Source organism: Harmonia axyridis, chromosome 5 (assembly GCF_914767665.1).
Source record: "Harmonia axyridis chromosome 5, icHarAxyr1.1, whole genome shotgun sequence".
NCBI classification, from domain to species: domain Eukaryota; kingdom Metazoa; phylum Arthropoda; class Insecta; order Coleoptera; family Coccinellidae; genus Harmonia; species Harmonia axyridis.
Window position 1 is genome coordinate 7671972 of NC_059505.1, and position 12955 is coordinate 7684926.

At 37.1% G+C, this 12955-nt stretch overlaps 1 protein-coding gene across 4 annotated transcripts in view; it reads right to left on the reverse strand.

Moving 5' to 3' along the window:
• LOC123680430 (leucine-rich repeat-containing protein 15-like) overlaps positions 1-12955 on the reverse strand; it is a 150396-nt gene that overhangs the window by 49738 nt on the left and 87703 nt on the right. The gene's annotated exons all lie outside the window — the stretch shown is intronic.

Consider the following 12955-nt stretch of genomic DNA (forward strand, 5'->3'; position numbering starts at 1 on the left):
AATGGCCAAAGATTTTTTTATCAACGCCAGCATCTTCAGCTCCTGTGGAAAGACAATTTTCCAGAGCTGCTTTTACTTTTACAAAGACCAGCAATGGATTAGGCGAGAAATCCATAAGATGGCTTTTGTGTCTAGATCCGGGATGGAGAATGATGTAATCAAATAAAGAGCTTGAAGGCTGCTCAATATGGAGAAACTATATTTCTTTTATATTTTGTTATGTTTTATAGTGATTCTATTAGTGTTTCCATTTCAAAATAATTGATATTTTTGGTTCTTGTAAACAATGGTTTCATAAATAAAATCGTTTTTTGCAAGCTTCCTCTTCATTTCATCATTTTTTTTATTGCTGTGCACACTTCTCAATAAAACTGCTCAGAATCAAGTAGCTTGATAGAATGTACTTGTTTTTTCAAGTATTTGTTTGATAAATACTTGACTTGACATTGAAAAGCTACTACTTGACTTGATTTCGAGTCAAGCTAAGTCAAGTAGCTTGAATATCAAGACAAGCAGTGAATGTCTCGCAGTATTTTTACAATTTATGAATTCAGAAAGAAACAAGATCTATAGCTCTGAACTGAACGTGAGTTGTGAAATTCACGAATCCAAATAGGTATTCGGTTGTCTGATATCAAAGATTCATTTTTGGTCGTTCAATTCAATCCTATCATGTGTGGCTCTTTTCAGTTTTTCATTATCATTTCAAATCGAAAGTTCTTATCGTCAGATCACCGGTACATAATGAGTATATAAATTTCGAAGTTGGTCAATTATAAACCTACATCAAAGTTAGGTAAATATACCAACAGATACGCTTGTATACGTTCTACGATTGAGCATCCAACGTAGATCAAGAAAACCACTGGGGAGATGATAGGAATATTAAATGAAAGGTAATATCCTCAGAAAAGTTATGCTTGTGGAACGGATACCCGTAGAAGGGCATTTGGAATTGCGGCCGCGGCATCAGTCCAGGGATTTACAGAAGTAAATATAAATTAAAGGTCGCTTCTGTATTCAACAGGCATTCCAGTCCCCTTCACCTGTGCTCGGGATCCTAATGCTAAGAGGGCGTGAATTGGGATCTAATGGATGTCCGAGAAAAACGATTCTGCACCTTTAGGAATTCAGGAGTCATCTCCTAGCATCAAGAGAGGTTTTAGAGTATTCATTATATTCCACAAAAAGTCTTCTCTTTCTTCTTTTTTTGTTGTCATTAGGTAGTGCTGCATGATAGTTGACTAAGTTGTATCTTAATGAATTATATGCCAGGGGTTTTTTGGAGGTTTTGGCTTATACTTAGTAGAGATTTCTCTATTGCTATCCCAATTATACTTTACATTATCGAATCTCCCTTTTTGTTTAGCATCCGCTTTTTTATTCCATCCGTGGAAGAACAAGAATGTACCCAATAAAGCGAAGAAATGTAGGGTGGTCCACATAAAACAGATGGATATTTCCGTAAGTAGGTGTATAGCAAGAAAATGCTGAAATATTTCTGTTTGAAGGTCGATTCAGTGTTCATTGGCGTCATCAGACCCAGAGAAACTACAAAAAATATAACCATACATAGAGACTACCTCAGTAGTACAGTGGTCTGAAGAGTTGGCTGTGGTGCCGAAGGTACCGGGTTCGAATCCTGGCTAGGTCATGAATGTTGTGCATGTCTGGTGGTGATTTATGAATTCGATGGAGTAAATGAAACGATCGCTGTGTAGATTGAAGCGATCCATGAATTGATTCAATTTGTTACTTCTTTATAATAATAGTAAAATGGCAGGTGAGGTAGAATTTCCCATTTCAACGTCTCCAAGTATGTCTTGACCACTTTCGCTACATTTTCAAGCATTGTCATGCTGTAAAATCACTTTATCATATCTCTCGTTGTATTGCCGCCGTATGTCTTTCAATACTCGGCTCAAATGCATTAATTGCGTTTGATAACGCTTGCCTGTGATTGTTTCAGTCGGTTTTAGCGACTCATTACACACTACGCCGAGCAGGTCCCTCCAATTATTGAGTATGATCTTGGGCTGTGAATATTCGGTTCCACCATCGACATGGAAGCATGGGTGGGATATCCCCATGATTGTCTGCGCTTGGAATTATCGTTATGAATCCATTTTTCGCCTAGAGTCCCAATGCAGAAATCCTTTCCGTCTTTGCCTTGCAAGCAGCTATTCACAAGCATACAAACGCCGTTCAACATATCTCGTTGCCTAATATAACCAAGGATGATCATTTCTCAGTCGGGTTCTGGCCGCCGAACATCCAAATTCCATCAATACCAGAAATGAGAGCTCCCCGATAGATGAGCAACAACCCCGAAAATTGCAAAAAATCCATTTTCAAAGCTCCATATCTCGAAAACTGTCCATTTTTGAGCTTTGTGGCTATGGACACTTCTGATCAGTTTATCAAGAACTACAACATATCAAAAATTCAGCTAAATTCACGGAAAGCCATTTCCCATACAAAACGTGCGGGGTCCTTTCCTTGTTTCAGGCGTTTTGAAATGGCTTGTTGTGTCACTCCCAATGATCCTGCCAATTCTTGTTGCGTTTGACACGAGTCTGTTCAAGTATTGCCTCCAATTCTGCATCTTCGAAAACCTTATCTCCTCCACCGCTATTCTGGTCTTTGACATCAAAATCACCATACTTGAAGCGTTGAAATCACTCTCGGCATTTACAGCGGACTCACTATAGGTATTTGAAAGCATTCTATGAGCCTCAGCCGCAGAATTCTTTATATTGAAGCAGAAATTTAAAACCTCCCGCAAATGACGAGGATTTAGGCTAGTAAGCTGACAAGTTTAATCGAGAATAACTTTATGATGCAGACACCAATCGATTAATATTTCGATGGCGTTATATTTACAAATACTCTAGCTTATTGAATGACATATACGATCTCTTTATTTCGACTACCACTTGCCGCCACAGCCACCTATTGGTTGCCACGGCAACGACTGCAGCACCTCTTTCTTTGCATGCAATTTTTCATCACCAATTAACACATTTTGTTCTGACAAAAAGTTTTTGACTTCGCTTTCATCGGATGTGAACAAAGAATATAATATGTTCCAAGAGGAAACTGATTTCATTTTCATTCATTGAGGTAGTTAATTATTGCGGTTGAGTAATTTTCTCTTATAAATAATACTAAGGGGAATAATTGATTTCCACTCAATCGAGGAATCCACAACTAATTTACAGCTAATGGCTACTGATTTATCAGACACATTAATTAATTCATTAGGTGAATACCAAATTTCCTGGATAAGGGCATGTTAATTGTGAATGTGGTTTGATACTGTAACACTGTATCATTCGAGATAAGTTGAGGGTTTGAAAATAATCCACAATCATTTGCGGAATTGAATACCAAATTATTAGGAAACATTATTGAGGGAGAAATTGCTGTGATTCGAATTCATATTTCTATTGGAATAATATTAAATCTTGAAGTAGAAAACGGAATTTTCTTCTATTTTCATTCGTTAATTAAGAAGAAACATTTGTACATATTTCATGCGAATATCCCTAATATTTTCAGATAAAAACTGTGGACAGGAAATGGACGGTTTTTTTTCAATTAAAATTGGATTCTATACAGTACAGAACGTAAACTATAAAAATTTCAAGGGGGTTAAATTTTTCTTTCTCAATCAATTCCAAAAGTTCATTATTGAAAACAATAACCCAATATAACAGAACGTATTATATTAGTATTGGAATTGAAAATGATTGTTAAGGAATCCAGGAAATTCATATTGAATATTAATAATACCAGACATAAAAAAAAAAATTGTAATTTGATACTTCTGTTTATGCTATCAATCTGAAAATATTTCGATTGAAACTTGCAACATTTCAAAGAGACATGAGTAGCAGATGATTGTTCATTCCATTACTGAATTCCAAATAACGAATTTTGAACTATTAATTGTATTTGCTTCATAGAAAATGATGAGCTATTAATGAATGGCAAATAGATATTAGATTTTTTGATCGAACTAGGAATTTGTTAATAAAAAGTGTACACAGATGAATATAGGTACCTATATGTTTGCATAACGGATGAGATCTATATGCAATTTCATAAATAAATATGGTAATTACAACTGCGAAATGGATCCAACCCATTGGTAACTGGGGCAATTCTAATTCATATGGGATTCACTCCATAAATGTTTGATGTGCGTAGGATCAGATTCCATTCGAACGTTGCTTGGCTGAATATTTGAGTAGTTCGTCAGCTCTATTACTTGCTATAATATGATATCTAGGAAATGTAGGGGGTATAATTGAACTCATTTCCAATTAGAACTTCAGAGACAGATCATGATTTATCATACTCAAAGATGAACTCATGCAAGTAGTTAATTAAAATATTGCTACCGAGTCTATCGAAGTTTTGTGATCATTTTCTGGACGAAAAAAATGTTGGTTTCCAATTTTGGTATTCCCACTCGCACAGTTCATTTCAGAGCACTTTGAGCAAGTTTCGTTTAGTTTTTATCTGTCTCTCGGTCTATTTGTTCGCAAACCTTAGAACTGTCTCAACTTGAGGAATATCCAGCACCGTCGATGAATCGAATTTATGACTTATTGTCTGTTGTTAATTGAAAAATCTTAGTAAATCTCAACTCATGCACGAAGCATGGCATGGAATTATTATTGTGAATATTCGATGATCGACCTATTGAAGCGCTTTGGACTGGTGATGAAAAGTGGATCACTTACGACAACGTCAAGCGAAAACGGCCGCAAGGATTGACGCCCAGGTAGGTTTTGCTGTGTGTTTGGTGGAATTGAAAGGGAATTATCTACTATAAGCGCTCCCCTGGCACAACTGTTAACTCGGAACTATATTGTCAACAATTGGACCGTCTGAAGGAAGCAATTGCCTAGAAGCCTCCTGATTTTAACAATAAGAGACGAATTGTGTACCATCAGGACAATCACAGGCCACACACATCGATAGTCACTCGCCAGAAGCTCCGGGAGCTTGGTTGAGGGGTTCTTATGCATACCCTTTATAGTCCGGATCTGGCACCAAGCGATTTCCATCTTTTCCTGTCCAAGGCGAACAGTTTTGCTGGTAAAAAATTCGCTTCAACAGAGGCTTGTGAAAATCGACTGTCCCAATTTTTCGCCAAACGGGACGATAGCTTCAAAGAGAGAGGTATAATGATAATACTTTCTAAATGGCAAGAAGTTATCATACAAAACCTAAATTGGTTCATTCTAGCTATAGTAACTAGAGCCTTATTTTTCATTAAAAAATAATGGATTTGTTTTTAATACACTGCATATAAACTTGACGTTTTCGTCCCCCTTTGCAGTTGACGTTTACTCTCTAATTTGAAATACACCAAATGCCAACTGTCATTTGTCAACTCCGCCGACGTTGCAGTTGTCAAAAAGATGCCGCTCTCCAGTCTATAGGCGACTTGATCATGTCGTTAGGCTTTTGACCAATATGAGAGGCCTTATTCATTCATTTTCGGGAACACAGAATAATAAGTAGAATAAGGTTAATAATTCCTCCACTTTGTGTAAAACATCTCACACGTTCCTCAGACAGTTCGTTGAGAAGATATTTGTGGAATTTAGTGTATTGGGTTTGGTAACTTTCCATGAATACACAGGAATATTTTCCTGTGTTCGAATATAAACGTCAAGTTTATAAATTGCTAGTTAAATTTTTCAATTCAACTGCCAACTTCAACATCAGAGGGAACGTCAACTGAGATCGCCAACGATAAAGTCAAGTTTATAAGTCCAGGGTTATCGTGTATACACAGGGGCTGGACAAAATGGGACTAGAATTATTATTCAGTAAGTCGAACTAAGTCATTTGGTGCTATTGTCAGAACAAAATTGGAAAATTACAGACTTTTAGGCAAAATGACATGGCGCGTTCGTCAATTACCTTGGACTGCTCGAATTGGTCTGAATCGTTCGTTTATTACATCCAGATTCAGAGGATTACACATCTGGACCGTTCAGCAAAGAAAATATAATAAATCTGATGACAATATACCTTACGATTTTATATGTCTATGATGTATGTCAGCAGTTCTCAAACTTTTGCTCTTCGAGCCCCCCTGTTGTAATTCGAAAAATTCTGTTACCCCTACCTATAGACCTAGGAATTCAAATAACACAATTACAGTCCATTTGAGAATAGATCTGTTGGACTATCACTACGAGAAGAAGAACTGATAGCTGTTTTATCAAGTAACTTACAAAAGTCGAACTTTGTTAAAAAATCTCCAACAACAGCTTTTTTGTCCAACAGAACATTTCGTGTGAAAGTGGGTGATGCTTTATCTTCATCCAACAGAACAGTTGGGTCAGGCGTGCCGCAGGGATCGGTTCTTGGGCCCATTCTCTTTCTCCTGTACACATCCGATCTGCCATGTATTTTAAAATCCCCTTGCCTCCTCTTCGCGGATGACACGAAGTTGTACAACAACCCTCTTTCATCGTATAGCACTCTTCAGGAGGATTTAGACCGGTTGGTTCAGTGGTGTTCTGATTGGTTGTTGCCTTTGAATGTTGATAAGTGCTCAGTTCTACACATTGGCAAAACAAACCCATCTTTTCACTACCGTCTTGATGGTAAAACCCTTCCTTCTGTTTTGCATCAGTGTGACCTTGGCGTGACTGTCACGACCGACCTTTCGTGGTCCAAACATATTGCGCATATTACTAGCAAGGCAAAGCAGACTGTTTTCATTCTTTCAAAATCCTTTAACGGCTGTAACAATGCTACGCTCAGCAAACTGATAAAATATTATGCGCGACCTATTCTGGAATATGCAGGACCAGCGTGGTGGCCTTCATCTCGAGCAGACGCAGCTCTTCTGGAGTCGGTTCAACGGTGGGTAACTCGATTTCCTTATGGACCCATTAGACCCTCTTATGAGGAAAGACTGCAACTCTTCAGTTTGCCAAACTTTGAAGACAGGAGAACAAGAGGCGGTATCATTTTTACCTTCAAAGCCCTTCGCAATCATTTTGGCGACGATATCCGTCGCTTGTTTTCCAGAAACCACAATCACCTTAGGGGCCATTCACTTAAGCTTAGGAGAGAACAGTTCCGCACGCCTCAGAGACAGCAGTTCCTCACAAATAGGGTGTTCCACTTATGGAACAGTCTACCGAGTGATCTTGTAGATGCAACCTTCACCAACGCCTTCAAGAATGGATATGACCGATGGATTACCCAACCTCGAGAATAATACGTCCTAATTTTTTTGTCATTGTAAACCATAATTTTTGTTTTGAGTTATATTTAGTTTCCGAATGTTATTTTTTTTTTTAAGTTTGAGTTTATAGGTATTTGTACCTCTACTCTTATTGTAACAATAATAATAATAATAATAAAAAAAACTTCAGGACTGAGTTTTTGAAGATCGACAATACGTCGTTATTTGTATTGAGAAATTTCAATACCTACCTTGTTATTCTTCTGTTTTCAGTGTAATTAGATCCAAAATACAATAATGGGAACATAATATCCTTAGAATATAGATAGAAGGAACGGAAAGTAAACATTTGTGCTTGATCCCGAATAAAAGAGAGATAGAAGTTTAGTGTCACCAATCACAATCGAGCTAGCCAATTGTGTGTCCGAGCCATAGGTGTGGAGAATCCTATTTTGATTGTTGAATGCTTTATCCGGAATCCCTATCCCTATCTTCACAATAGCTGAGTCGTTAAACTGAGATAAACATTGACCTTTTTGAAGTACGAAAGGATTTTTATGAATAAATCACATTGTCAACTATTTTTGAGCATCTACTGGTAATTTTGAAATAAATCAAATAATGCTACGCTACTGCTATAGTGTCCCATAAAACAAGGAGCGACGAATGTTGGAATCCAAGCAAATGCATCATTTACAAGGCGATATCCGTTCCTCTTATTAATGTTCTGAGGGTGTACAGATAATTACGACAGACACAATAATCAACAAGATTCGCGCCAACTGCAATACGTCGGATTATATTTCGCCCTTCCTCTAATCTAATCTAAATGGTATACAGATTACAGATAGCAAATGAATCGCAGTAGCACACAACAGAGCAGCAGACGCTCTGGTATATTTCAGATAAATCTTGATGAATCTGTGAAATCGGTGGTCACGTGACTAAAAATTCCGGAAAGTATTGCCAAACGTGCTAACTGTCTGCTGTCTCCTTGAAACATAAAAGACAATCAGGATCTGATGGGTTTACAATAAGAGGTTTAATTTTGAATGGCCCGATATCTGGGCAGCTTTCACTTTTGAAGATGTCATCTTTTCATATTTCACATGTGAAAACTACGCCGTTGCTAAGAATTGAACAATACACGCTTCAACAAAGCATTGAAATTGGTAACAAACAAATTTGAAAAAAAAAATGGTGAAAATTTTTCAGCCACAGTTCGCAAAACTAAAGCACTTTTAGATCGTAGTGAAGCATCTTCGCGGACTGGCGGTAAATTTTGAGCTGTTGGGATAAATTATGACGTAAGAATTGAAATCGAGGTGTTGCTCAAGAACAACTGGGAATATTGCCTGTAGTGTTGGAGAAGAAAAAAACTTTGGTGGGGTTGTTGCAACAGGACATGATTAATGATTTCTCCATAGCCACGACAATCATTTTCAACAAGACGGTGCTACGTGCCCCACAAGCAATAAAAAACGATCGCAATTTTGCAGGAAAATTTTCCTGGCATTGTTATTCTTCAAAAAAGTTATCACAATTGGCCGCCAACATCTTGTGATTTATCATTTTTAGACTTTTTCTTTGGGGCACATTGAAGATGAAGTTTATGACAATGCTCCACAATCGATTCAAGACTTGAAAGAGGGAGATCGTGAAGTTATCGCGGATATGCAGCCACAAATGTGCGAATGAGCTATTGAAAATTTCATGAAAAGGATATGATGCTGCAACCATCCAGAAAGCCAATGTGGCTGAAATCGTTTTCCATCGTTAAGCATCCATTGATTTTTCTAAACAATACTCGTTTTTTTGTTTTATATCAAAATTAAAGCTTGTAATATTACAAGCAACAGAAATCTGAAAGAGGAAGTCTAAGCCCAAACAATAAAGGCATCAATTGTATCAGGCTACCTGAGAGATATAGTTTGGCGTAATAAACACATAAGTGCAAGGAGCAAAAACAGAATTTATAAGACGTGCGTGAGACCGATTATGACTTATGCAATAGAAAACACAGCCGAGAACACAGTAACTAAGCGACTATTAAGGACAAGTGACAACTGAAATGCGAACACTAAGGTTAATAACAGGACATACGCTATTTGACCGGAAGAGAAGCGAGGAAATAAGAGAAATGTGTGAGATTCAGGACGTGGTAAGATGGTCAAGACACCGAAGAAGAGAATGGAGAGATCATCTAGATAGAATGCCAGATGCAAAGGAAAAAAGGCCCAATACTCCTAGACCACCTGGACAACCACCTATAAGATGGTATGAAAGCTGACCTCATAATCCCAACTGCGTCTGGGAAACCAATGATGCAAACACAGGACCTTAGTCCTAATGTGAGGGGAAGAAGAAGAATATGAAAGCTCTCATCGGAAAACCCTCCAATGAGGTAAAGATTGTCCATTTTTGATAGAAACAAACCTATCCATAGTAAGAGTAAGAGGAGAGTAGATAAACTTCGATCTTTCAATCAAATCATTGTCAGTATTGAGAAATTTATAATGGAACTACGTGAAACTAAAATTGAACCCTGAAATGATCTTATCGCGACAACCACCAAAATAAAAGTTATGTGAAAATGTATGTGTCCATTAATTAAGGATCGAGATGTGCACTGCCATCCTCGTAACACTATAAAAATAACAACGAAACATCAGCAAACACATCTTCGATTTGAAGTAAATCTACTCGAACATTTGTGAGTATCCGTTAAGTTCACGAGATTACTTTTATAGTTACACAGAGTACTTGGATCAGTATAACCCTCGTTTTTACACACCTTATCCCGATGACCTGGAAATCTTATTTGGATCGTTCAATCCAGTCGGAAGAGAAATTTCCTACATCGGATGAGTGATCTCCACTCGCAGAGAAATACTTGTTGCTACCCTCTGCGGGCGATTCGCGCCCTTATAGGGGTGGTTTTTCAGTCCCCTTTTCCACGTTCGTTTCCCATTATTGCCAATATCGGTTCAATTTGGAATGGGGACATTTGGGGACCATCGAACGGCAGTTTACTGACCCAAATGTTCTATTTTCAGAAGGAGAATAGAATAGAATTTTCCGAATTCGAGGGGTTCACTTGTAGAAAGGTTCGTCAGAATAGAAAGAAGTGATTGAAAAGCAGAAGGAAGGCGTTTTTCGGAAATTCAATTCGTTTTGGAATTCACAATGTCGATCAGTATTTGAAATATTGGAAATTATTTTTCCAATAAATGGCTTTAGTTATATATATCTCGCGTTGTTCCACTAGATGAGATTTCGTACTACGAAAAATTCTGTGACAGTTTTGTGATTAGTTGACTTTATTTAGTTTTAGCACGATTCAAGAATGGACCCTAGCAAATGGGTATTCATCAAACCAAGTAGCTTGACATTTCAACCAATTACTTGACTTGAAAATCAAGCTCGTGAAACATAACATACTTGAGCTGGACTTGACTTGGTATTACTTAAGCTTGATATGCACGCGTCGCACGGTATATAGTTATTTCAGCAATCTCGTGCGCGCATAGACTAAATAAGGGGATTTCTCTAGCGCCGTGAGTGAAGCATTCGCCAGTGTGACTTTATTAGTAATTTTCTCACATTTTTATGAAATATGTTGATAAATTTTGGTAGTTCCAGAAATATTTTTCCAAACTTGGTCAAAATGGCCAAGGACTTTTTATCAACGCCAGCATCTTCAGCTCCTGTTGAGAGAGAATTTTCAAGAGCTGCTCTTACAGATCCAAAAACCCGCAATAGGTTAGGCGACATATCTATAAGATGCCTCATATGTCTTAGATCCTGGTTGGAAGATAATGAAATCAAACAAAGCCTGGACGTTTCTCAATATCAAGAAACTTAATTTTTTATTTTGTTATGATTTATAATAGTGATTTAATTTATGTTTCTACTTAGAAAAAGTTGAGTTCTTTTATACAATAAATTTAATAAATGAAAGTGTTTTATGCAAGGTTTCTTCTCATTTCGTCATTTTTCGTTGATGTGACACTACACAATAAAACTGCTCAAAATCAATTAGCTTGATATCATTCAGATAGTTGATAAATAAATACTTGACTTGACTTGAGATTGAAAAACTACTACTTGTCTTTAGCTTGACTTGAAATCAAATCAAGCTAAAATCAAGCCAAACCGTGAATCCCTACTAGCAAAAAGAAAATTCGCTATAATTTACAGTTCTTTTTCGATGAAGGCGAAAATAAAAGCCAAGTGGCTGAAAATGTACATAGTGTTTATGGCCCCGATACTATAACAGCCAATCATGCGCAATTTTTGTTAAGTCGATTCCGTTCCGGTAATTTCGATGTCAACGATGCACTACGCACTGGAAGGCCAATTGTCGAAAATGTCAATAAGATTGTGGACATTTGAGTTCAACCGTCATGTCAGCACTGTTTCGATTGCCCAAGAGCTGAAGATTGCACAAAAATGGTTTGGAATCATTCGTATAAGGCTGGTTTCAAAAAGAAGCTCGAAGTATGGGTACCACACGAGTTAGCGCAAAAAAAAGACCGAATTTCCATTTGCGAATCGTTGCTCAATCGTAACAAAATCAACCTATTTTTGAAGCGGTTGGTGACTGGGGATGAGGAACGAATCACTTACGACAACGTCAAACAAAAAAAAAAGTATTTTTGGCGATGGTACTGAAGATGGCCGATATCATTCTACCAAATATCAAAATTAAAAACTTGGATTAAAAACTAATTATTAAAATTGGTAACGATCAAATGCCAGTCATGAAGGTACCTACATTTTGGAAAATATTTTTCCAGCTTTCGTTAATATTTTACATGAAGTTATATTAATATTCTGGCATTTATGTGGAAATAAACATCCAAGGCAAATGATAAACAGCCAATATTTGAGCAGTTGAACGCGAACCAACCCAAAACAGAGGAAAAAGCATTGTTTACTTTTTCGAATAACCCTTTCTCTACTCCACTCACTATAAGTGGACGGGCCATAAAAAATTTACATGATTACTAGGTTATTGAGTATACATTACCACTGTGTTAGCAAGCGGTAGAGTCGTTATTTTCACATAAAGTTAATACTATGATTTATTTTCGAAAATAAAGATAGCACTCACGTGAAGTCAGGAGCTTTTGAACGCTCGTTTAATCTTGCGTAATTTGCACCCTTGGAGATCAGATATAATTACCTATAAAGGTACCGTTTTTTGGTGCAATTGGCAAAGGAAAAAGTTCCCGACTGTGTATTGGGTTGGCTCAAATTCACATTGATGTGATTTTTCCAAGAAATATCACATGTACTTTCAAACTTTTCAACTTTATCTGGTCGACATTTTCTAATTTTATAAATTTTGCTGCATTGAATTCTATTCAGTCTTCTTCATTTTTACTGTATTGTACTGTATTTTTGTAATGTTGTTTTAATGGAATACAATCAATATGAATCTAAGGGAGATGATTCCTCAATATAAGGGTCCTGTAGCAATCCTGGTACACCTGTGACCTGAGGATTAGAAAAAACATCAATTGGAGAATTGGTCCTGGTTGAATAAACTCTCCCGATTTTGCAGCAAATTTATTATTATTCACTTGAATGAACTCATGTTTTGATGAACCAATAGAATCCGTAAATTTCCCATTGTTACGGCGTATTGATAAGTGAATATACTCTTAACGACGTGGTATAATCGTTTTGGTGTTTTGCCTCCTGCCATATTGGGATCATTTCCAA